Source organism: Cryptomeria japonica, chromosome 2, assembly GCF_030272615.1.
Source record: "Cryptomeria japonica chromosome 2, Sugi_1.0, whole genome shotgun sequence".
Taxonomy (NCBI): Eukaryota; Viridiplantae; Streptophyta; class Pinopsida; order Cupressales; family Cupressaceae; genus Cryptomeria; species Cryptomeria japonica.
The window spans coordinates 438,833,489-438,859,455 of NC_081406.1; positions in this window are offsets into that span (position 1 = coordinate 438,833,489).

Genomic DNA, 25,967 nt, shown 5'->3' on the forward strand with positions numbered 1-25,967 from the left:
TATTATTTTTTTTTTGAAGGGGGAGAGGCAGTGGCGCGGGGGTTTTACCTGGCCGCCACTGTGTGCACACACAGTGGTGGTGCGGGCGCCGCCCACTGTGTGCCCACACAGTGGCGGTCTGCGGGCCGTCCACTGTGTGTTCACACAGTGGCGGCGCGGGCGCCGTCCACTGTGTGCCCACACAGTGGCGGTCCACGGGCCGCTCACTGTGTGTTCACACAGTGTCGGTGTTGGCACCGCCTACTGTGTGCACACACAGTGGGTTTCGGCCCTCCGCCCGAAACCCTATTTTTTTTAAATTTTATTTATTTTTTATTTATATATTTATTTTTTTATATATATATATATTTTTAAATAAGTTTATATATATATATATATATCTTTTACATTATAAATACAAATATGGGTTAAATATGATTATAAATAAATATATATGTATATATGTATACTTTCTATTTATATACATATATTCTAGATATAAACTTAAATAAACATATTTTGAATGCACTTAAATTATAGGGTTAAAGTTTTCTGTAAGTATATACGTACTATTATTCTTCGAACAGACTGATTAAATTATCCCTAACTAGATCCATGTATTATATTTCTTTTCTTTCTTTGCTAACCTTGTTGCTTTAATAAAAAATAGGCGAAAATAATTTAGATCTATTTAAATTTAGTTTTACTTTCTGCCAAAAGTAAGGTAATTATCACGATTAAATCCACTGGGAATAGTATAGGTTTTATTTTCTGCAAAAAGCTAACTAATAGAGTACGATAATTTTAATAGCAACTATATACATATGTGATTATTAAAACTAGATAGACCATTTAATTTCTAGACTTAAGTTTCTGCAAGTAAATTTGTGATTTTAATTTCTGCTACTTAATTTATCTAGATTCCTTTAAATTTAGCCATGCAATAGGATTTAAACTGGAACTTTCATATTTGAAAATAACATGCATGCAATCATTAAATTATTTCCCTATTTCCTTAATCTATATTTCATATGCATAAAGGGGTAAAATAAATTTCATTACTCTTTCCAAAATATTGTATAACCTGCAATTATTAAAGTACAAAAAAACTTTAGGAGCTAAATCCAGACTCATTTCTTTTGTATAGCATAAAACAATATTTCATCTCTTTAAGGTACATTAAATTATGAAATAACCTTCAATACTAATGGATCTCTCATTTCTATTAAATGAGGCTCTCACAAACATTTGATACCTCTCTTTTCAAAAAAATAGATACGACATAATTTTCTATTACAATGTTGCAACTTAAAAACATAAACATTCCAATTCCCAAATCTTTTCTGAAACCCGCAATCTCTACTTGTCCTTTTTCCTTTCTTCCAACAACCTGCAAATAAAACATAGGCTATGACTATGGAGTGCTCACCTCCCAGCCTAGGCTAACTAGTAGCCACCCCCGAGCTTGGAGAACCAAGCCCTAGATAGGCATTAAACATGCAAACACAAAAGACAGAAAAATATACAACTCAAACACAACCCCAACCCGGGCTACACTGCACCACACATTAGTGATGTCTTTTCAAGGGTGGTAGTGGACCAAGTACCCTGAGGAGACTGCAAGTATGGTAAAACAAATAGCCACCTCATGGAAAACCAAAACATATAGCCACCTCATGGCAAAATAAATACATCAAGTATAACATAAATCAACCCTTTATTCCTTATGCCCCCCAAGGCATTCATGCCTTATTTCCCTCCTTATGACCCCCAATGTATAAACAAGCCATGCAGCAAGGGTCACATGAATTCCCTTGTGATCACTCTCATAATGAGAGTCTCTCACTCGAGGGCTATCACTTCTACCACCCACAAGATCCTCCTCTCTCCCAAGAGTAGGAGATCTTGATTACTCCCAAACACACATACAAAGTATAAACAAATTTCCAAATAAATCTCCAAGAGAACATGCACGAAAACAAATCTTTTTCACAAACATTACTTACTAACACATGCAATAAGAAATCCATTATGTGATGAATACAACCAACCTTAATCTGCCCAAAGATAGGTTAGTTTTGTTGAGGACGAGTAGCCCAATTCCACGGTTCTTCCCTTTCTACCCTTAGCTAAAATTCTCAAACCAAAATTCATTCTTTTACTTTTCAAAATTCTTTTGTCTCCAAAAATGGAGAGTGGGTGATTACCCTCAAATTTTCAAATTCTTGCTTAAGAAGCTCATTCTCCCAGTTCTCACAAGTTTCTAAAAAACTAAAGAGGAAGGTAAGACAGAATGGGAAAGAGAACTCTCATTTGAAAAGGAAAGTTTACAACTAGGTTCAAACTTCTATTTTCAATTTTCGCACAACTCAGAAAAGTGAAATTTTAGAGTGTCAAAAAGGTCACTTAGGAGTAGAAACTTGCCTAAAATTACCCCTAACCCTTAGGTATACCTTATGGGCTTTAGGAAACCCTATTAAACTACCCCTAGGTGTTCATTTAACCCATTTTAAACCTCTCTGAAGTTTATTTTCGGGTCAAACATGTGTTGACCTCTCCAAAGATTCTTTTCCCAAGGTATTTATGACATCACGTTACATTAATTGAAAAAGCTATAGTTGAACACTTTCCCACCAAGAGACAAAAATAAAACATTTAAACTTAAATCCACACATGTGTCAAGTGACACAAATAAAACACTTTTAAAATTTAAAACATGAAATCGTCTCTTGTGGATTTTACACAATAACTTTAAATAACACTTAACACACATGCATCATATACTGTTACGAATAAAATACAACACAAACGGGGTGTTGTCTCTCCAAATAGACAACCCCTGGCTTACGAACATACATAAGTCTAGGTTTGGTTCTCCGTAATATTCCCATGGTCACATGGATAATTCCTGCACAACTCAATTTACACATTAGTACTTCCAAATAATCTCATATAATATAAAACACATGAATAATAATGCACTACAAACACTCTGCATACAATATACATTTATCAATCAATACATCTTTCATCCAAATAACTCCACATAACAATTATCATCATTCACATAATTTTGATCCATACATTAAAACATGCATTCCTATTTCTATCCTCATAGTAAAGTCATGCAAATCCAATAATGACATACCTCCTCTCAAATTTATCCTATCTTAGGATCATATAGAGTTCTTTATCATAAAGCATATAAATGAAACATCAACATTCATCATTGTTATCAAATCACGAAATCATATACATTCTACATCCAGACATAGCTGACATACGTTAAATCAAAATTATCCAGTCATTGGATCTTTTAGGATTTCAAACTCATAACATATCCAAAAAGTACACCACAAGGTGCAATAACTCTATAACTTGGTTCAATTACCTTTCTCACCAATCTATCTATCTAACACAGTCCATTCTATTGAATTATAAAGCATTTATTAATAGGTCACACATGGTCAACTAACTGAATCAAAGCTTGGTTTGGGGAAGGCCTTACAACAAGTTTATTTTAAGTTTGGGAGTTTGTATCAGTTTTTACTAATTCACCCCCCCCCCTCTCAGTAATCTACCAGATACTTATTCTTTCATCATACCATCATTCTTGCTACCTCAACTTTGGCCTTGGAATTCCTATAAATACCCATCATTCTGGAGAAATAAAGATCCCTTGCATTGTTAGTTTTTGGATAGTTACTAAAGGCATTTTACATATAGATCATCTAGCATAATTGTTAATTTGGATTAATCATAGCATCTTAATCTATTTTTCTTTTTATCTAATCATGTAGTTTGAATAAATCATTCTAGCTAGATCATACATTTCATATCATTTTCATCATCATGAAGTAGCTACTCAACTCTTGAGTTGCCACTTTAGAGGTCATTGCTCCGCTGAGAGACAACAATCCAACACCTTCAAGGTCCTCAAGAATAGAGGAAGATGGGACATCTCAAAGGATTTTTTGGTTTGCTTTTATTTATCTTTCAATTTGCTTCATAATTTCATTTATATTGTCTCATCTATGTGCATGTTGAATACATAATTGACCACATTTTTAGTAGCACATTAATTGGTGCTCACTATGGGGCCTAGTCCTTTTGATCTTTAACAACTTTGCTTGCAGGAAATCTCATTAACAGGTTGATTAGCTCTTTTAGCACATAAATTATCTCTTTCAGGTTCTAGATTCTTGTTCTTGGTCTCCGTTGTAGCCTTCCCTCACCTCAAATGGTGTTTATGGTGGATTTTTCAACTCTATTTTTGTGTTTTTCTGTACTTTACCATTTTCAATCTCTATCTTAGCATTTTTGGTTTGTTTTGCAACATTCTTGGTCTATTTAGGAGTGTTCTCGGTCTGTTTGGTAGCGTTCTCAGTCAGTTTGGTAGCATTCCTGGTTATTTTAGCAACATTCTTGGTCAGATGAGAACGTTCTCAATTAGTTTGGCAGCATTTCCAAGATTTAGAACAATGTTCTTGGTCAATTTGATAGCGTTGTTGGTTAATTTGATTGCTTTTTTGGTTAATTTGATAGCACTTTCAATTTTTCATTGATAATTTGAATATTGTATTATGCATTTATCATTTCTGCATCTGGACTGTCATTTTCTCGAACCTAATTTGTAATTTATTGATTTTGCAAGTACCTGTTTTGCTGTGAAAGACCGGAGTTACAAACCATTTCACCGCCAAAGATTGCAATATAAACTACTAACTTTGTTTGCAGCCACGAGATTTTGCACTTGTTTTTGATAAATTAGGCACATAGACTAATTACAATGGAAATGAACAAACATATCTTATGTGTTTTTTATGATAGGCAAGTATACTCTCACCTTTCTTAGGTGATCAGAAAGATAGACTCATCTTTTCTTTTCAATAGTGCATATCTTTAGCGGGCCTGCCCTCTCGAGAAGATCATAAGGCTGGTGAGAGGGGAATGACCCAAGTGGGAACGACTAATGCCAAGTACTCCAACCCACTTTAAAATAAACGTGATTTGATGAAAATCAATTCAACGACAGTGCTCAGGAATAGCTCTCCTCTATACCTTTGGGTATGTTAAACCCTGGTTTTCAAGGTTGGGAGACCTCTTAATTGAGTTTATACCCCGACGTGCCAAACAAATCCCTTACTAGTTCTAATTAAAATTAGAAGCTACCCGATTTACCTCTGAACATTATTAAATTCTTAGTGCAAGGAGGGGGAACAATCTCTTGCAAAGACAATCACCATATGTCCCTCTTGAGTGTATGTGCGAACTCCCATTTTGAGACCTTATTGCTAGGCTCATAACGAGACTCCACTAGCTCTCACAAAGGCAAAAACACGGGCGTTAGGGGGTGACAAGGCTGTGTGAGCTGATAGGGTACCAAGTGTGGGCTAAGAACTAATAATGAAGCCAATCTCCTTATGATTGGCTGAATGATGTGTTTTCAATTGTGCAAAACCCATGACAATTTGGGCTTTCTTTAAAGCTTATTGAACATACACTTTATGTGTCCTTTTGGACAAAAATACAATCTAGGTTTCATGTTTGTAAATCACGTCAAGATATCATCCATTGAGATACAACAAAAATTGTAAACTCAAACTTCAAACTATCAAATTTACAAGTTTCACAACAGATTATCTCTTTCAGTCCAAACAATAGCTCTCACAGTCCAAATAGTAGTCACAGTCCAAATAGTAGCGCTTTTAGTCCAAATAGTAGATCTCACAATCTAAACAGTAGCTCTCATGGTCGAAGCACTAGCTCTCACGGTCCAAACAATAGCTCTCAGGGTCCAAATAATAGCTCTCACAGTCCAAATAATATCTCTCTTGGTCTAAACATCAACTCTCCTAGTCTAATGTCAACTCTCCTGGTCCAAATGCCAGCTCTTTCAGTCTAAACTCCAACTCTTTTGGTATGGATGTTAGCTTTCTCATATTTCAACATTAACTCTCCAAGGTTGAGTTTTCTAGGTATAAACATCACTTATCTGAGTCTACACATCAATTCTTGGAGTCAAACAACCATTATTTGAGTTCCAACATTAGTATCTTAAACTTCAGAGTTCTTGGTTCAAACAAAAACTCTCTTGGTCTAAATATTAGCTCTCCCAGTCTAAACATCAACTCTCCTAGTCTAAACGTTAGCTCTCCTATTCTAAAGGTCAGCTCTCCTAGTCCAAATGTCAACTCTCTTGGTCTAAACTACATCTCTCTTGGTTTGAATGTCAACTTGCTCATGTTTCAACACTAGATCTCCCAGTTTGAATTTGCTAGGTCTAAATGTCAGTTATCTGAGTCTGAAAATCAAATATTTGTGTCAAAACAACAATCTTCTAAGTTCAAACAACCAATTTTTTGAGTCTAAACATCACTGTTTTGAACTTTAGAGTCACTGAATTGCAGAATAACATTTCTGGTTTGTATAGGAGTGTTTCTAGTCAGTTTGTCAACATTTCTGGTCTGTTAGTTAGCATTTCTGGCTAGTTTATCAACATTTCTAGTCCGTCACTCAGTGTTTTTGGTCAGTTTGTTAGCATTTCTAGTCATTATAGCAGCTTTTCTGGTCATTATAGCAACATTGCTAGTCATTTTGTCAACGTTTCTGGTTATTTTATCAGTGTTTCTGGTAAACTGCATCAAAAAAAAAAGCAACCCATTTCTCAGACAGTCAAACATAGTGATTAGGTCATCTTATCGGGGCACTCAGTCAAGTTATCTTTTGTCAAAATAGATTCAAAGCTAGACACACTAAGGTTTTGAAGTATTCATCTCCAACAAGTTCAATATCTAACATCTGAAAGTGCATCATTAGATTTTCTTTGATAAACTGATCATTCAAACATAGTTTCTCATGAGGATCTCTCTGTAGACACATAAAAAAATTCAATACAATGTCCTCATATATTATCATAATTATTTTATTGATTAAATGGATATCATTTAATATTTCTCTATTTTTAATCAATTCATTAAACTCTTCTTTCATAAATCCATTTTAAATAATAAATTCATTCTTATGAATTCCTAATCTTCACGATTCCATGAACACATATCCATCAATCATTTCATAAATCCGCTCTATTTATCCCCTTTCACAATACCAATTTCATTCACTCAACAAATGTGGGATAATATCTATTTCTAACTACCTTTCTTTTATCCCATATTCCTCCCATGGTAGATTTCCTTCATGAGGATACCTTGTTGGTGCCCAAAAATGGGTTTACACTGACTCAAGGCAGAGACCAAGTTGTTTTCTTCTAAAATATCTATGGAAAGCCACTTCGAACTATTTAATATTCTTTAGACTTGGACCAACAATAACAAGGATGTGACATCCTTCTGCACTTTAGGCTTTGCAGAACCAGGGAGGATGATCCCCATGCCAATTTGTGATTTTACGCCACACTCACAAATTATGCATGAAACAAACCAAATAATCATATATAAAGACTCAACAATAAGGGAGAATGCTCAGGAATGGAAAATTACTCGGTGATCCTCAACCTGTTTGGAGCATGAGATGATAAATACACATGACAACATTAATGTAAATGAAAATATCTTGATATTTAACAGGTTATAGAAAACCAGTGGTGATTCTGAACAGTAAATCAATACCAAGGCATTCACTTAACTCTGATCAGTGCCTTATTCCATTAGGTACATGAATTCATACTGCATTAAATTGTATTTCCGACAAAATTTATCTAACAACATATAACCTAAGATAATATTGCCTTGCAATACATCATATTTGTAATCCCTACCCAGAACTACTTATCAAAATCCCTGTAAATATCCCTATCACTTTGCAATTTTATTTGAGCATTTTAATTAGCCCCGTAGACCAAAGCATGAACAAAGAATGCATACACCACAACAGTGCAATGAATGATAAAATCCTTGATAATATGCATTCAAAACATGATAGAACAATACACTGGAGAGAAGTGGGTTTGAATTATATATTTATTGAATAATTTGGCTGTCTCTGTAAGAATACAATTCATACATAACTCCTTCAAGAACCTGCAAAATTACAGACACAAGACTCTTTCTATTTTTCTTTGTAAAATAACCTTTTACAACTTTTTGTTTCACCTAGACTTTTATAGTTGGAAATAGAAATTTAGAATACAAAGGGACCAAAAATTTGAACCTCGTCTCATAGCCCTAAATTCCCTTTTATAAAAAACAAGGGAGCAAACAAGCATCAGGCCAAAGGAGACACCTGTCATCTTAGAATGACTACACATAACTGCATTCTGTTATATAAACATTCATCCTCAAACTCGCTTACGCATGATCAAAGTATGCAGCTGCCTTCTTCAAAACTCATGATTAAAATTGCCATCATTTTTGTTATATAGGTTGAAAAGTATCTATCACTAGAAGACAAAAATAGTTATGCAAACTATTTACAACCTTTATTCATCATTCGGATACATGCTACTCCACGCACTATAGTCTTCATCATATGGTCAATTGAAATTCATGACTTCATCAACTTTTGCCTTGTATGGAATATACTTAACAACTACTTGGTTTGCTTCTCTTTCAAAGATTTCAAAAAATAATCCCTGTAGCAATTATTTTATCCATGCTACCTTTAACATATCCATATTTAACCCTTCACATATCATTTCTACCTGGGTATCGATGAGTCTTTCTGCCTCTTCCTTCCAAAATTGTAAAGGCTTGACTGCCCCTTTTCTATCTTCAATATATGGCAAAAGAGTTTGTTCTAATTCACTAAAACACTTCATCAATTCCCTTACCTTTCTTTCTATATTCTCTAGCAAAATTTGGGCTTCCTGCATTGATTTTACCAACAAATATGTTGGTTGGAGTGCATGTGGTCTCTCAACATGAAATTTAGAGGCCATGAACATCATTATGAGTTCATTCCCTCTTTGAAACCATTTTGTAAACAGGGGAATTGCCACTTCTTTATCATCATTAAATTTTTGAATAGCATTGAAAAGCAAAGAATATAAAGCATGGACACTATTTAACTTGCTATCAAATTTCTCATTCAAATGAGTTAGCATTGAGCTAACTATATCCTTTTGCTGCCCAGCTGATTGATTTTATGATTCTTTCATTTTATTTTCTAATTCAACAATCTTTTCTAAAAGTCGAGACTCATTTGGTTTAGTTGATCTTGTAGTATCAGGCTCATCATCGTCATCATCATCATCATAGGGGACTACTGCCATACCAGGGACATCAACACTTGTATCTAGTTGAACTGCTTCTCCTCCCTGGACCATAGGTGGCGACCTGGATGTCGATGGCTTGGATGGCCCTGTAAGTGCATGATAAGAAACCTTTATTTGTCCCTGCTCAAGGAGTTGCACTCTCATTTGCAGCTCCACACACATTTTATGAGTTGCATTATAATCATTAAAAATATTGTCAAACTTTCTTATCAGATCAACCTTCTCTGAAGCTTCATTTTTTGCGCTCTCATGTGCCAGTTTAGCAACATCAACATTTAACTTTGTAGCCTCTACATTTGATGTGTCAGATGCTCTTTTTATAATTAAGCTTCCCCTCAAGTTGGGGTTTAAATCAATAATGTTAGGCTTCCTAGGACCTTCCTCTAGTGCCCATATTTCCAAGGTTGCATAATCATTTGCAAAATCTGATCCTCTTAATGCTAACCTTGCTTCTTCTTTTGGATTGGAAGGTTGACCCTTTGATTTCCTAATTGTATCAAATGTCACCACATCTACTATGTCCCATTGTGGCAAGATCAAGACTCCAGCTTGAATTATAATTTTCCTACCCCCATCAACATTGATTTCCTTAAATTCTTCCCTCATCTCATTCTTTACTTCCTCTTGGTTTTCTTGATCTGATCTATTTGGCCTTTGGGTCTTCTACTCAGTAATTCTTGTTTTGTACTCCTCAACCTTCATCTTCCATACTAACTACAAAAAGGCCGGGCTCTTCACAAAAGCATCATCCTCAAGGAACTTATCACATCCCTCCTTTCTTGCATATTTGAAGGCTTTTCCCTGGATATCCAAGGGAGTAAGATCCAACTCCAAATTAGGAGGCAAAATAGGAACACCAAATTGCATTTCTGCACTTGTTGCAATGAACATATCTTCCTCGATTTTTTCTTCACCCTACCTTACTGGCAAAAAGATACAACTGATGGCGAATGAATTTTGTTCGAATCTTTAAGATCAATGATCTTGATTCATTGAAGAGGCTTAGTTTGTATCTTAGGGAAAGGCTCTGCAGTCATCATCTTCTTACCCTTTATCCTTATTAATCTTCCACTATCATTGCTACTATCCTCTTCATCACTTATTTCTTCTCTTTCTCTTTTGTGAGAAGATTCCTAAATAGGCCTCCTTGCTACCATGCCACTTGCTCTTTGAGATAAATGTGAGGCCTCACCTTGACTCAATCTGACATTTCAGTGATTTTTATATATTGACTACCATGGATACTTTATTTTGATGCATTTTGAAACTTAGAACTTATATGATTTCAGGATTTGGATAACATTGCTATGTTTTGAAGATTTACTTATATTCTTTATGAGATAGAACACTACATGATTGTTAGATAAGATGATATTGCAATGATAGATGTCGTTATTGAATTTGCAGGACTTTACTATGATAATAGAACTATGATGTATGGTTAAGTTTATGTGAATTAGGATGAAATTGCTTATGTGAAATTGCTTGATAAAAGATGTATTTAATCTATGCAGATGAAAATTGTATGCAAGTGATGATGTGTATTGCTATTCCTTTGAATTATATTATATGTGGATATTTGAAAGTACTAATGTGTAAATTGAGATGCGCAGGAAATTAACCATGTGACCATGGAAAATTACGGAGAACCAAACCTAGACTTATGTATGTTCGTAAGCCAGGGGTTGTCTATTTGGAGAGACAACACCCCGTTTGTGTTGTATTTTATTCGTAACAGTATATGCTGCATGTGTGTCAAGGGTTATTTAAAGTCATTGTGTAAAATCCACAAGAGACGATTTCATGTTTTAAATTGTAAAAGTGTTTTATTTGTGTCACTTGACACATGTGTGGATTTAAGTATAAATGTTTTATTTATGTCTCTTGGTGGGAAAGTGTTCAACTATAGCTTTTTCAATTAATGTAACGTGATGTCATAAAAACCTTCGGAAAAGAATCTTTGGAGAGGTCAACATATGTTTGACCCGAAAATAAACTTCAGAGGGGTTTAAAATGGGTTAAATGAACACCTAGGGGTAGTTTAATAGGGTTTCCTAAAGCCCATAAGGTATACTTAAGGGTTAGGGGTAATTTTAGGCAAATTTCTACTCCTAAGTGACCTTTTAGACACTTTAAAATTTGGCTTTTCTGAGTTGTGCGAAAATTGAAATTAGAAGTTTGAACCTAGTTGTAAACTTTCCTATTCGAATGAGAGTTTTTTTTCCCATTTTGTCTTACTTTCCTCTTTAGTTTTTAGAAACTTGTGAGAACTGAGAGAATGAGCTTCTTAAGCAAGAATTTGAAAATTTGAGGGTAATCACCCACTATCCATTTTTGGAGACAAGAGAATTTTTGAAAAGAATAGAATAGATTTGAATAGAAAATTTGGCTAAGCGTAGAAGAAGAAGATCTGTGGATTGGGCATCTCTTCCTCAAATATTATCCTACCTTTGGGCAGATTAAGGTTGGTTTCAATATTCTTTAAAATGACTTCTTTTTCTTTGCATGTGTTTGAAAGTATGTTGGTGTAAGGAATCTGTTTTCTTGTATGTCTTTTTTTTTAGAAATTTCATTTGGTATTTTTGCATTATGTTTTGTCTGTGTTTTTGGGAGTTTTTTCAAGACCTCTTACTCTTGGGAGAGAGGAGGATCTTGTGGGTGGTAGCAGTGACAACCCTCGAGTGAGAGACTCTTGTTTTGAGAGCGATCACAAGGGATCTTTGTGTGACCCTTGCTGCATGGCCTGTTTGTGCAATGGGGGTCATAAGGAGGGATATAAGGCTAGAATGCCTTGGGGGGGATTAGGAATAAGGGGTTGAAATTCTTGATGTATTTGTTGTGCCATGAGGTGGCTACTTGTTTTCCATACTTGCAGTTCTCCTCAGGGTATTGGTCCACTACCACCCTTGAAAAGGTCATCACCAAAGTGTGGTGCAGTGTAGCCAAGTTGGGGTGTGTTTGAAATCTGTGTGTTTCCTGTCTTCTATGTGTTTTCATGTTTGTAACCTGTCTAGGGCTTGGTTCTTCGAGCTCGAGGGTGGCTACCTGTTAGCCTAGGCTGGGAGGTGAGCACTCCATGGTCATATTTGTGATTTATTATGCAGGAATGTTGGGAGAAAAGAATAGGACAAGTGAAAAGTTGTAGAAGATTATTGTGTGAAGAAATCTAATTTCATTTGCAGTTATTAGTTTTGATAGGAGAAATAAACCCTCATTTGTTGAAATGAGAGGCAAGTTGTAAATTTAAAATATAGACATGAGATTTGTTATTGTAGTTAAATAAAGAAACATCCTGTAAATTTTGAGTTCATTAAGCTCATTTGTGGTCATCCTATAAGGTGCTCTGGAAACCGGCTCAACTCCTAGTACTAAGTCTATATGAAAATCAATCTCTCTACAGGGAGGCATTCCCGGTAACTCTGAAGGAAATACATCTGAATATCCCTTAAGGATAGGATGGTCATCGAGCGATGTTTCTTCTTCTCCCTCTTCTCCTTTGTCACTGATAGTGATAGCAAATAGCTGACATCCCTTTCGCATGCTCCACTTAAGCTGCATTGCGGAGATCATACGAAGAGACACGGGCCTCTGAATCCTGGTGATAACTATGGGTGAACCATGATCATCCTCACACTCGATCTTTTTCAGGCGGTAATCCATCTTGGCTCTGTGGGCATAAAGCCAATCCATGCCAAGTACGATTCCGTAAGATCCAAGTGGGGTCACTCTAAGGTCTACTAAAGTGGTGGTCTTGCCAATCTACAACTGACATGCCCTAACCTCTGTTTCCACTAGCACTGTAGCCCTTGAAGCTAATTCCACTTCCCAATTGACACCCTATCTAGTTGCCACTAGCCCGCAACGCTCCACAACCAATGGAGATATAAAGGAGTCAGTAGCTCCTGAATCAAACAAAATAGATACATTGTTACCTTTGATCATACATGTAGATTTGATAACTGTGGCCTGATGCTTAGCCTGGCAGTTGTCAACTGCTGCGAATACTCTATGGGACCTACCCATATCACCAATTGTTAGCTCTGAAGTAGTCATCCACTGATTCCCTGCCCCCTGACCCTGAGGGCAATCCCTCGCCATATGCCCCATGGCTCCACACATAAAGTAAGGACCCCGTGCCTAGAACTAGGCACCCTGAGGCCTAGAGAAAGCCTGACCTCCTGTCCTACTGGATCTGCTGTACCCACCCCTGGAGGACTGCTGAGTCCTCGCCGGTTGTGTGTACTACCCCTGTGCTCTCTGATCACGTCTCTATCCCTGAGTCTGCCACTGTTTGGGCTTGGAGCCCTGCTGATACTGTGGAGGCTTCTGCCTCTGGTTCTGTGGTGTCTGTTGCGGAGGAGGGGGTTTGGAGAACTCCTGAGAGTTTTGGTTGTTTCCTTTCCAATGTGGTTTCTGGAATCTATAAGTCTGAGGTGTGGGATTTCGGTTCTGAAATTGATCCCTATTGTCCTGTGGTCTGACCTAAATTTGCTCGACAATCAGTGCCTTTTCCATAGCAACCCGAAGGCTCTCTGGAGCGGACATCCTAACAGGCCCGGCTATACTGGCATTTAACCCTCTGATGAAGCAGTTTACAAGAAGTTTCTCATCCTTTAGATAATCTACATAGGGCAACAACTCAAAGAATTTGCTTTCATACTGGGTTACTAACAAGCCTTTTTGTTGGAGATCGTGAAATTTGTCTATACGATGTTGTCTTAAGTGTTCTGATAGGTACCTCTCACGGAACCTCTCTATGAATATCTCCCAAGTGAGAGTATCAGGAAATAATCTGCATTTGTACTCTTCTTGTCTCCACCAAGTGGAGGCCGACCCTCTCAGTAGATGAACTGCAACATGTGCTTTCAGGTTGCTCTCATAAGAACGCAATGCAAAGCACCTCTCAAGACTCAAAATCCATGCCTCGGCCTCTACCATGTCGGTAGAACCTCTGAAGGATGGTGGCTGGAGGCGCATGACCTCCCTGATAAGATCCCCTGGATCTCGACGAGCTCTCTCAAAATAAACTGGTTCCACCGCTGGAGGTGGTCCTAGCATATGCATAGACTCTAGCTCATTTCCACCTTGACTCTCTATAGGAATAGGAGCTAGGCTCCTGCTTCGTTCTCTATCAATAGATCTATGACTCCCAGAGTCATGACTTCTAACCTGAGGGTTCTCTGTTGGGATCCTTTCCTGAACTATGCCAATAAGATTTTGTATTGTTGCTAAGAGGTCTCAATTAGGTTCATTTGGCTGTTCGGGAGGTGCTCCTGGGTTCTCCTCTGGAACCGATGCCTCCCTTACTACCTCTTCACGTGCTATGCGCACACGTCTAGGACCCCATCTATGCTTGCGAGCTTGTCGCATTGTCGGAGGCATCCTAAGAGGAAAATAAGGCAAAATAATTAATTAATTCCTTTTAGAATAATATTAATTCAATTAAATTTAAATGTCTAATAAAATCAATTTAACAAAATAATTTATATAATCTAAGGTGAAACGTAGGTGGAGCAAGGTTTCCTAGGGCCTGCGTTCCCTGTGTGGGCCGTGGGACCCACCAGTGGCCGCAGCCACTGTGCGGGCTGCGACACACATAGCAGCCAAGGCCGCTGTGTGGGCCGTGACCCACACAGTGGGTCGTCCCACTGGCGGCGCCGCTTACTATCCCCTGCCTTCACCTTTTCGGCCGCTCATCCCCAATCTGCCAAACTTCCTCCATGGCCGCCACTTGATGGGTTTCGGCCCTGCACAGCCCGAACCAAGATTAAAATGTAAGGTTCAATAAAAAAAAAAATATATATTAAATGGAATGCCCTAATCCAAAGCATGGGGTTAGGGCAAACCCAATATGGTTAGGGTAAAATAAGTAAATAACCCCAAGGGAATTTTTAAATTAACAAAGAAATAAAAAATAAAATAAAAGAAAGAAAAGAAAAAGGGGTTGAGGGTAGGTATTGAATTTGATAGAGTTTTGAATGGGTAAAACCCTAGGTAGTTATATATATATATAATTAAGGTTGTCATTTTATAATTATGTTCTATATAAAGTAAAGAGGTAGAAATGGATCAAGTTAAAATTGTATGGGGTTATTATTTGACTTCTCAAATAATACGAAATGATTTAAATTGAGTAATGAGAAGTAAATAATTATTTTAACTTTATTAGCTTGAGGAGTTTTAAAATAAGATTAAATTATCTAAATTAAGTGACATTTTAAACGATTATTTTAATTATGGATTTAAAAATGGATTTTAGATAATATAGTCTTAATGGAGACTAAATTTATCTTCATCTTCTAGTTTTTAATGTGTTTGTTTTAATTAAACTATTGATTATGTTGATGAGAAAATAAATTAAATCATTTAGTTTTCCGCAAATAAACTTTTAATTAATTCTGTTACTTAGTTAGTATCAGAGTTAGCTTGAATTTGGATATGGCAAACATGTTAATGCATGTCGAGTTAGCGAACTTTGTTAATTAATTAGTATTTAAAAAAAAAATCATTCCGTTTTTGCCCTAAATTTTGGGCATGACAATAAAGGAGGTTGCAAGCTTGATTGTTGTCAACCATGAACTTCTTCAAGTTTGACTATCTTCTCCTTTAAAATCTTCTTCAACTCATCAAAAATTTTCATAACAAAATCAATCTTGGCATAGAATGGGGAAAAATCTTTTTAATGGGTCATATTATGGATCCATCTTTTGGATAGCAGCCCATAATTATCGGAAGATTATCCACTTCTCTTTTCTCCAATCCTAAGTCATAGAATCAAATTCATTCCTGATTAAGTCCTTAGGAAAATTATGCTAAAGGGGAAACAAAGCTCCCTTTATTTTTGTTCTAAAAGTTTTGTAAAACCCCTCATGATCACTGTGTCTAGCTATACTCACCCCCAAATGATATGGAGCAAAATATTTGTCGAAGTGATCATATCCACACTTCAAAATTACAAGGTAAGGGATAATAGTGTAATCCAGGAAAATTGTTTCTTTTCCCTTTCCTTTAAAAGCCTTATCCTGAAGGCATCCTATTTGCCATATCACCTCAACAAAACCCATTCTCAAAGGAACATTGAAGGGTAGTACATGTGGCTCTCTGGAGAAACTGTAGACCCTGATAACAATACCTACAAAGTAAGGGATAAAATCCCCCCAATTATGTTCAATCCTGGCAAGAGGTAACCTCTCCTTGGGTCTCACAAAATCATGCAGTTTCTTAGGAATCCTTGGCGGATTTACTGTCAAATTTTGCCTCAACCTAGAAGCAAAACTATTATCAAACCTTACAAAGCTAGCCTCATGTCTATCCCAAGACATATCTATGCTCTAGAGCTGTACTGGAATCTCCTGATTATCAATTGTCCTTTTGAGGTTCATGGTACCCTCAAAGTAATCTGCATTCCTAAAAAGGAACATATACATGAGTAAAGAATACCAAGAGAATTCAGCACCAACTACTTGATTCTTAATGTCCAGTAACCCCTCATGAATCTTTTCCTTAAGGTAAGGGGAAAATTCAAAGACTATTGTATATTCTGGATGTTGTATTTGCATAGCCATGTACATAAAATCGGGCAACATCACTATAATTGGATTAAAACACAATATTTGACACAAAGAGAAGAAAGTATCTTGAAAATAAGGAGCAATAGAACCAATTTGGAATGGCTCCTCTGAGCTAAGGCCGATATGGTATGTTGTATTCCCTATTCTAGCTAAATGCAGTGGAAGGAAATTATTTCTAATGAATTCCGTCACCTTGTAATACTCTGCCTTTTGTTCATTCAAATCTATCTGCACTAGGCTCGGAGATGGTTCATATAGGTCAAAAATATCTTGGAACTCTTCCCTTCTGATGGTTAATAGAATTTATCCATCATTCCTTCTAATAACCCTTGAAATAGGTCATATCTATTTGTAACAACTTTGAGTAGGTCGACATCCATGAAAACACCTAGTACTACCAACTTATCCAAATCATACTGCCAAGGACTTGATAATGGGGAATGCAAATTCCTTTGTCCATACCATGACTTGAACATTTATAACCTAGTCATTGGTATATTAGCATCCGCCAAGCAGAATGCTTTATCAGTTAACCCTTCCCCTAGGGTTTTTCCATTCACAAATCTCTGCCCTTGTTGTTTATCATTTGTCGAGGGCTTCAATTGGTCCAAGAAATCATCATATAGATTTCTTTTCATATAATCCATTTGTCCTAAATGTTTTTGTGAGGGAGCCATGTTTTGCAACTAGGGTTTTATATTATAACTCCACCTTTATGAAGGAAAAGGCTAGGGCTAGTACGAGATCTTAAATTACCAGAGTAATTCAAACAAATTTCATTACTCTCTATCTAGAACTTAACCCTAGAACAAATTGAATTCTCTTCTTAAAACTTCACGCACAATTTATAACATCAATTTGTTTCAAGAACAGATGAAGGGCTTAGATAAACTTACTACTTTGATTTTCACCAGAGATGACAATTCTCTGTTGTAGAGAGTCGTTTCAACCTTCTTCAGCAACATGAAAACCTTTTGGATTGCTATAAAATCTTTTGTGAATGAAGAAAAACCTTTTAAGAGTCTTTAATTACTGCCTGTAAAAGAACGCAAATGTCTCATCCGCCATTAATATTCTCGCGAGCGAAACAATGACTCATAACTTTCATTTAAAAAAGTTTAAAACCTAGCCGTCGATCATTTTCCAAGTTGGCAAATCCAACGATCATCTCTTGTCGACTCAACACTTGACTTTCTATTTGTATCAATGGACCCACAAAATCATGACTAATTAGCACCACAACTATGTCAGTGGCCCCACCATAGGTCTTCCTGGTCAGCCTGGGACATGTGGCATCATCTCGCGATGCCACAGTCCATAACATCCTTGCAACTTCCATCGCGGGGATACGGGGGCTGTCAGATCTGTTCAAACTTTACTGCTTTGCACATTGCCCATTAACTCCTCCAGAATTAAAAATTGAGCACCTTTTACCTGAGGACAAAACATCTCCATTCATTTTGAATATGTGCCAATTGATAGGACTGTTAGTAAATCGACTTTTACAGCCTAAGAACCAGTAACACAATGCTTCAACCACTTATATCACCAACCTTGTTGGTTTCCACTGAGAACATGTGGCACAATCTCGCGATGTCATGATCTTTATAATCCTCGCATCTTTGATCACGGGGAAGCGCAAACCGTTAAATTCATTCTATATTTAACAACCCACCGAAATACTTAGGACTTTTGGAGTTAGGAAAATATAAGCGCGGTCATAAATATTTAAAGGGAGACCGGTTATAGGGAACTTTTTGCAACTTAAGGAAATCGTTTCATAGACCGGTTTAACATGACTTAATATTTAGGGAACAAAATGGCCCCGCCAATGAAAGTGGAACCCTCGGCCTTAAGTGAGAAAAAGGCAACAACATAATATAAAAAGGACCGAAGACTTTCCTTCATACCAAGACTTAATCAAGAAAGGACACAACCCCTAAAGCCCTAAACCCTGAAAACTTGATAGAGGGCAAAATAAAACCAGAACGACCAAAATTTTGCAAGACATAATTTTAGGTCCTATCATACCTATAAATGCATTTTCCCCTCTCATTTAAGTCTAGGCTTGCTTCTCGAAGTTCAGGCATTCTACTATTATTTTAATTTCAGCATACTTATTCTATCTCGTTCTTCCATAGGCTCTTGTGCAAATTGCTTAAAATCTGAGAGCAAAAGCAATATCTTGGTTGATAGAGAAACAATGGAGTTAGATAGCTTATGAATGCATTTGTTTTGTTTATCTTGTTTTGTTTTTCATTTGTGTAAATCGAGAGAATGCTCCATCACATGATGTTGGATTTTATTTCTTGTTTTTTTTTGGCTCATAGCTAGGCTTTTGAGACCAAGAAACAAATTTGTATCCCTCATCTACATTGGCACGTCTGCTGGGACAACCTTGTCCTTTCATGGAATTAATTATTGCTTGATAGAAAGCACTTGGTTTGTGTTGTTATTTTGTTTTTAATCATTTGGTTTATAACTTTGTTGGAAGGATTTATTGCTTTGTTTGCATGTTGCCTTGAAGCTTGAAATATTTTGTTTGTAGGTTTCTTCCCTACGTACTCCATTTTTGCCTTCCTGCACTACGCAACTCCTTATCCCTCCATGCAGCCAAGCATGCCTGGTCTATACTTCCCAATCTACTTTTGGATAAATTCATTTTAAATCCATCCCGCCATCATCGCATTTCCTATGATAATATCTTGGAGGCTTTTTCTAAAAAAGAAATGGTTCAACACGCCTTGGCTAAACCTCCACGTTGGCTGCCTTGTCTAAAGTAGGACTTTCATACATTTTTTTTTGTGTTGTCTATGCCACATTATGGTAGATTCAAAAATAATTTAATTTAGTTTACCCTGTATGTTGTAGTTCTGTCAAAAAAATGTGTTCTCTGCCTACGTCTTGGATGCAAATCTGACCTACACCTCATTGCTTTTATCAAACGGTTACATGCCTTGTTTAATCTCCCATCAGAGTTCATCATGCCTTGTCTTTTTTTCCACATTTCATATATTCCTTTCATTCGAGTTAGCGACGGAGGTTATAGAGCCAGAATTCCCTTCTAGTTTGCACTCTCCAAATTCTCATGTGTTGGCAAGGCGTAGAATAATGAATTTTACGGCCGCCTATGGTCACTAAAGGAAGGGAAGAAGCTCTTCAATGGTCAATGCCGATCTATGTACATCCGAAATTGAGCTTCCATCTCCGGTGCAACAATCAATCAATCAATCAGGAATTATGGAATTATGGCATGACTATCTGATAGATTCAATTTCACATGACTTAATTCCCCATGTGTTTTGCATTTATTAAAACATTTGGCTGAAAGTTTCTAATGCCTTATCATGCACCTCTTTAGTATCTTACCTTAGCCCATGTAGGCCTTAATTTTATTAGCTTTTCTTCTTAAATTCTTTTTAATTTAGTTTTAAAATTAGTTTAGTTTTTTTTATTTGTTAATTAGCTTAGATTTTTAGATTGGTAATTAAATTTTTTATTTTTTTAAAATTTGTTTGTTAGATTTTTAGTTTGGTAATCAGAATTGGATCTTTTTAAAATTTGTTAATTTATATTTTTAATGTGTTAATTAGAATTAGATTTTTATTTTTATTTTTTAGTTTAGATTTTTTAAATTTGTTTATTAGTTTAGATTTTTTAAATTTGTTTATTAGTTTAGATTTTTTAAATTTGTTTATTAGAATCTGATTTTTACATTTTCTTTTTAGTTTAGGTTTTTCTATTAGTAATTAGAATTAAATTTTTTTAAAATTTGTTAGTTTAGATTTTAATTTGTTAATGAGATATTAGTATGGGTAGTGTTTTTTTTAATTGGCTTTTTTATTTTTCGGACCGAGTTTTGTTGCTTCGTGTGCTTGTGCAGGTTCCCTCTTGTGGCATCCAATATCGCGTGTCGAAGATAATCTCTTGAAACTATTAATGACATTTGATGCAGGACGCCTATCAAAGAACTTGTGATTTGAAACTGATTGTCTGATTTTTAGATTAGATCACATTTCAAATTGGTGCTTTAAAATTAACCAACATCTTTTGTGTCTTGAGAAATAGGCTCTTTTTGTTTTTACCCCTTTAGAGGGCCTTCCTCCCGAGAAGCCCTTAAGGCTTGGTGAGAGGGAACGACCCAAAGTGGCAACAAGATTAATCCAAGCTCTTCTGAGCCACTATAATCAAATGTGTTTGTGATGAAAGTTGCAAGCAATGAGTGCTGGAATGGCATAGTGGCAATTAAATTCACTGGATCTATGCCCACCCAAATAGATGCCCTTACTAGATAAATTTTTGTGTTACAAGACAAAAACCTTCTAGTTGTTGACGCAAGAGGCTAGACCTTTTAAGCAGCTCACATTCTTACGGTTCTTAGTAGAGATACAAATTTCTCTGCAGGGAGTTGTCATGGGGACTGGTGCTTGGCTGCTCTGGAGAAGTGAGTACTAAGGGTGGAGCCAGTGGGGTCAAGCATCTAAGTATCCACTCTGAATTGCATAGCTCGAGGTAATCCCTCAAGTGAGATTCAATAACTATTGTCCTAGCCAGCCTTAGGATTGTGCTTGAATGTGTTTTTATTGTGAAATCAAACAAACATTCTGTTTGTCATGTTTTCTAAGTGTGCGCAAAAGAAATAAGAAAATTTCACAATCAACACCACACTTGAGATTGAAACACTTTACAAAAGCCTTGGTCTAAACTTTCAAGTATCCATCCATGTTGTAAAAGAAAAACACTGCAAAATAACATTGTCCTTGAAACATTGAACCTGTGTTCTCAAAACAATCATTTCACATCTCTTGAGACATCATTTTTTGAGTTCTGATCTTTTAGGTCCTTTCATAGTTACATCATTGTAGCTTCCCATACCTTTTAGGTCCTTGCATAGTATTCACCTAGTTGCACCTTTCATCCTTGCATATCTCATTTAGTTATACCTAGTCCTTTCATACCACCCTTAGATCAAACCTTTGCATAACACCTTTAGATCAAACCTTTGCATACCACCATTAGGTTATACCCTTGCATAATTCACTTAGATCATACCCATAATCTTTGCATAGCCTTCCATAATTCCTTTAGGACATAAATTTAAACCTTTTATAAGTGCCTGAGGTCATTTCATCATTGGTCCTAGCATTTCATTATTATTTGCATACCAAAATCCAAAAAAAAATAAAAATCCAAAAGAATTCAAAAAACCCTAAAACATTACTTGCACTTAGGATTTCTAATCTTAGGTCTGACATCAACTTTTGATCATCAATCACCCTTATCACTTGAGGTGCATCTTCCTTGATTTAGGGAACCTATCAGTGTCTTTGAGTTGGTATTCCACTTGGACTTCATCATCTATCATAGAATGCCCTCTCTTTGATCACTTATCCTTGTGTCTATCCATCATAGAAAAAGTCAAACCTCACATTGAAAATATTTTTAGACCTAGAGTATCCTTAGTCCTTGCATCAAACATAATTCATCCTCATATCCCATTTAAGGTTTAGCTGCACATCACTTTCCTATCATATAGATCACATTTTTGCATTAATCTTTTAGCACATTCTCATCTCAATCATATCACATAGATTGCATCTTTACATTTATCCTTATTTGCATCCTAAATCTCACTCATATCATATAGTTACCCCTTTGCACATTAGGTTTTGCATCATACCTTGAGTCTCATTCATCATCATATCCATAAACCTTAGGTCAAAGATCAGAACAATCACTTATTTCTCCTAACTTGAGAATCAAAATGTTTTGAAATCATCTATTTAAAGATGGAGACAACCTTATTAATTTTGATGAAGAAGAACACATTATCATTGCAACCAGTGAAAAAAGCAATGGAGAAATAACTTAATCTACCATTGATGAAGCATTTCATGACCATAGATTTACTAAACTCCTTAAAGAGGTGGATAAATGTGATCCACAAGCATACTTCAAATCCCTTGTTGACGAGGGAATTAGATTGCCACTTGATTTTGACATATCATTGCTCATAATTAAGGACAAACTGAGAGCTAGTGAATCTAAACCTGCAAGGACAAACAATGAGGAGAGGATAAAAGATCATCGATCTTTCTACTTACAACCATGATATAAGAGATCTACGAAAACATCGAAACCTATACCTACCAATGATCCCGTTTTGAGTGAATTGAGAGCACCGAGACAAGAAATAGACACTCTCAAGAATAAAAAGGCATCATCACACAAGTTTTCTATTATGGACATATGTCCCTATCCTTTTGATCCAAGTATTCCGATTCCACCTTTTCCTAGTCATTGGGAAATACCAAAATTGGATAAGTACAGAGGAAAAGGGGACCCTAAAGATCACTTGAGAGAGTTTTGCACTGCTACATTAGAATTTGAAGTAGATGAAACATACCTCATGAGACTCTTTTCTCGTAGTCTTGGAGGAAGTACCATGAAATGGTTCTCCTGATTACCTCCGACTATTAAATATTTTCAAGATTTGCCTGATAAGTTTGTCTCACACTATTTTTACAACTGCGAACATGAGGTGACCATGATGGACCTCTTGAACACAAAACAAAAACAAGGAGAATCCTTCATATCATTTTTGCAAAGATAGAGACATCTGACAAAAAGAGCACCTTATGACATTCCTGATAAGAAACTTGTTGGCCTCTTTTGTTGCAATTTAAACAAGGAAATTGGAAGAGAACTTCGCCTCAAGTGTTTGGACACCTTTGATGAGGTCATAGAAATGGGATTTTGCATTGAACAAACCCTTATTGACGATGGTACTATAAATATAAATGATGATAAAGATTACAAAGGATTGAGCTCAAACCATAAAACACTCTTTTGGGATAAGAACAAGAATGTGGTTAATGACGAAGTTGTTGACATGAAAAGTGTTAAAACATATCACCTATTTATAAACTTAAGGGTTCATCCTCAGACAAAGGAAAAAACAAAACAAAGAAGCTTCCCTAAACTAAATTTTACACCATTGGGACAACTACTTGAATCAAAATTGAAAGAACTCCTTGAAAATAATCTTATAACATTTCCAGAGATAAGGGAATACAATCCTCAAGTTAAACCCCCATGGTGGAATGATGATCACTTTTGCAACTACCATAGACACAAGGGTCATAAGACTAACAGTTGTAATAAACTCCAACATGTCATACAAGACCTTCTTGATGAGGGAAAGATTTCAGTTGATGAACATACTCCTAGTAACTCCGATCATGAGATATTCAAAAATCCTTTCCCTAAGCATGACAAGGATAAAGGAAACGCCCCAAATTTTGATGATGGCATGAACTATACCAATGCTAAATACATGACTATACCATAAACAACATCAGTCAGGCCGATAATCATGTGAACATTTTTATCATAAAGGGCAAAGAAATTGATTGCAATGTTACCACCCATAGAGGCACATTTATTCTTAAGGGCTCTAATTCTAAACCTGCTACACCATCTTCACAATACAACCTTATAGAGAATTTAGGGAAGATGCCCGCATAAATTTCTATAATTGAGTTGCTACACTTATCCCCTAAGCATAAAGAAATCCTTGATAAAGTTCTCTCTACCACTACCATGCCTACAGACCTACACGTAGATCAATTTCAAGCTATGGTGGGACATATCGCCTCCTCTCATACCCTCACTTTTATCGAGAATGATGAATTGTCCATGAAACAACCCCATAATGCACCTTTAAAAATTGAAGTCCTTGTCCATAGAGTTAATATCAAGTGAGCTTTGATAGATGAAGGAGCATGTCTAAATATTTGTACTCTAAAATTGATTAGAGAGCTTGGGTCTGATGAAAATGCAGTTGATCCAAAGAAAAAGATTACAATAAAGGCATAAGATGAAGAGGAACACTCATCTAAGCGATTAGTTACATTTCCTATCAAAGTGGGACCTATGGTGAAGTATGTGTTTTTTTGAGTTCTTGATCTCCCCCTGACCTATAACATTCTTCTCGGAAGGTCTTATATCCATGCAATACAAGTTGTACCTTCTACCTACCATCAATGTATCAAATTTCCGCACAAAGGTGTTGAGATAACTATACTAGGAGATCCAAATCTTTTTATGTATTGCAACAATTTGAGTTCTAAGAATTAATCCATCATTCCTAGTAATCGTGAAGGACCTCCTTCCCAAGCATACATTGATCTTGAATACTTAAAATCATCCACTTCCAAATCCAATGAAGCTAAGATTAGAATAAAATTAAAAGACCATGGAGTAAGGGAATATTCTATGAGTCATGCTCTTTGCATTGGAAAGATACCTTTGTCCTCTCACACTTATGGAAAATGACAAATGACTGAGACCATATTAGACACCACTACTATAGTCTGTAAACCTACTATTTTTAGAAAATGGGGAGCTTTGCATGATGAAATGGAAGAAGAGGACCTCTTGAGATGGTTATACAAAGAAAGCACAAATTGCAGAAACTAAAGTCAAAATACCAACTAAGCAATATGGAAAGGGATTGAAAATAATGAAAAGATATGGCTATGATGGTCATAGTCCTCTTGTTTTACACAAACAAGGTATCCTTGAACCGATCAAACCTAATGGTGGACATAAGGTTACTGGTCTAGGGTATGATACACAGAAAGATAAGACCTTGAGTACTAAGAGTAACTCGAGTGAGGTAGGGGAGTCTTCTAATGAAACACAAATTGACGAGGAAGGTACTATCAATAACTCTAATGATTTCATTGATATATATGACTATGATTCTATTTGTACCATTGAGCCTATTCATAACCTTGAACCTAATCATGATCCTTTACCTCTTGTTCACCCCCAACTTATTGATTGGGACCACGAGGGACAACCCTAGTTAGATGTTTTTCAAAATGATGAGGTAATCATAAACTTTCTTGGAGCATGAAGTGATTTACTCCTTGGAGATCATAGGGATGGATACACCATAGAACTCAATAATGTGGCTTTCTTTGGAGAAGGTGCCAAGCCTTTTAGTCGAAAAATTATGGAAAATATCAATAGGTCTTCTAGTGAAAACTGCTTTGCAGTACTATTAAACCCCAAAAAAGTAAAAATAAAGGATGTATAAGGTGAAAACCTCTCTGAGGTGCCTGAGGATAGAAGGCTTGACACACTTCCCCTAGCATTATACCATGAGAAGTCATCTA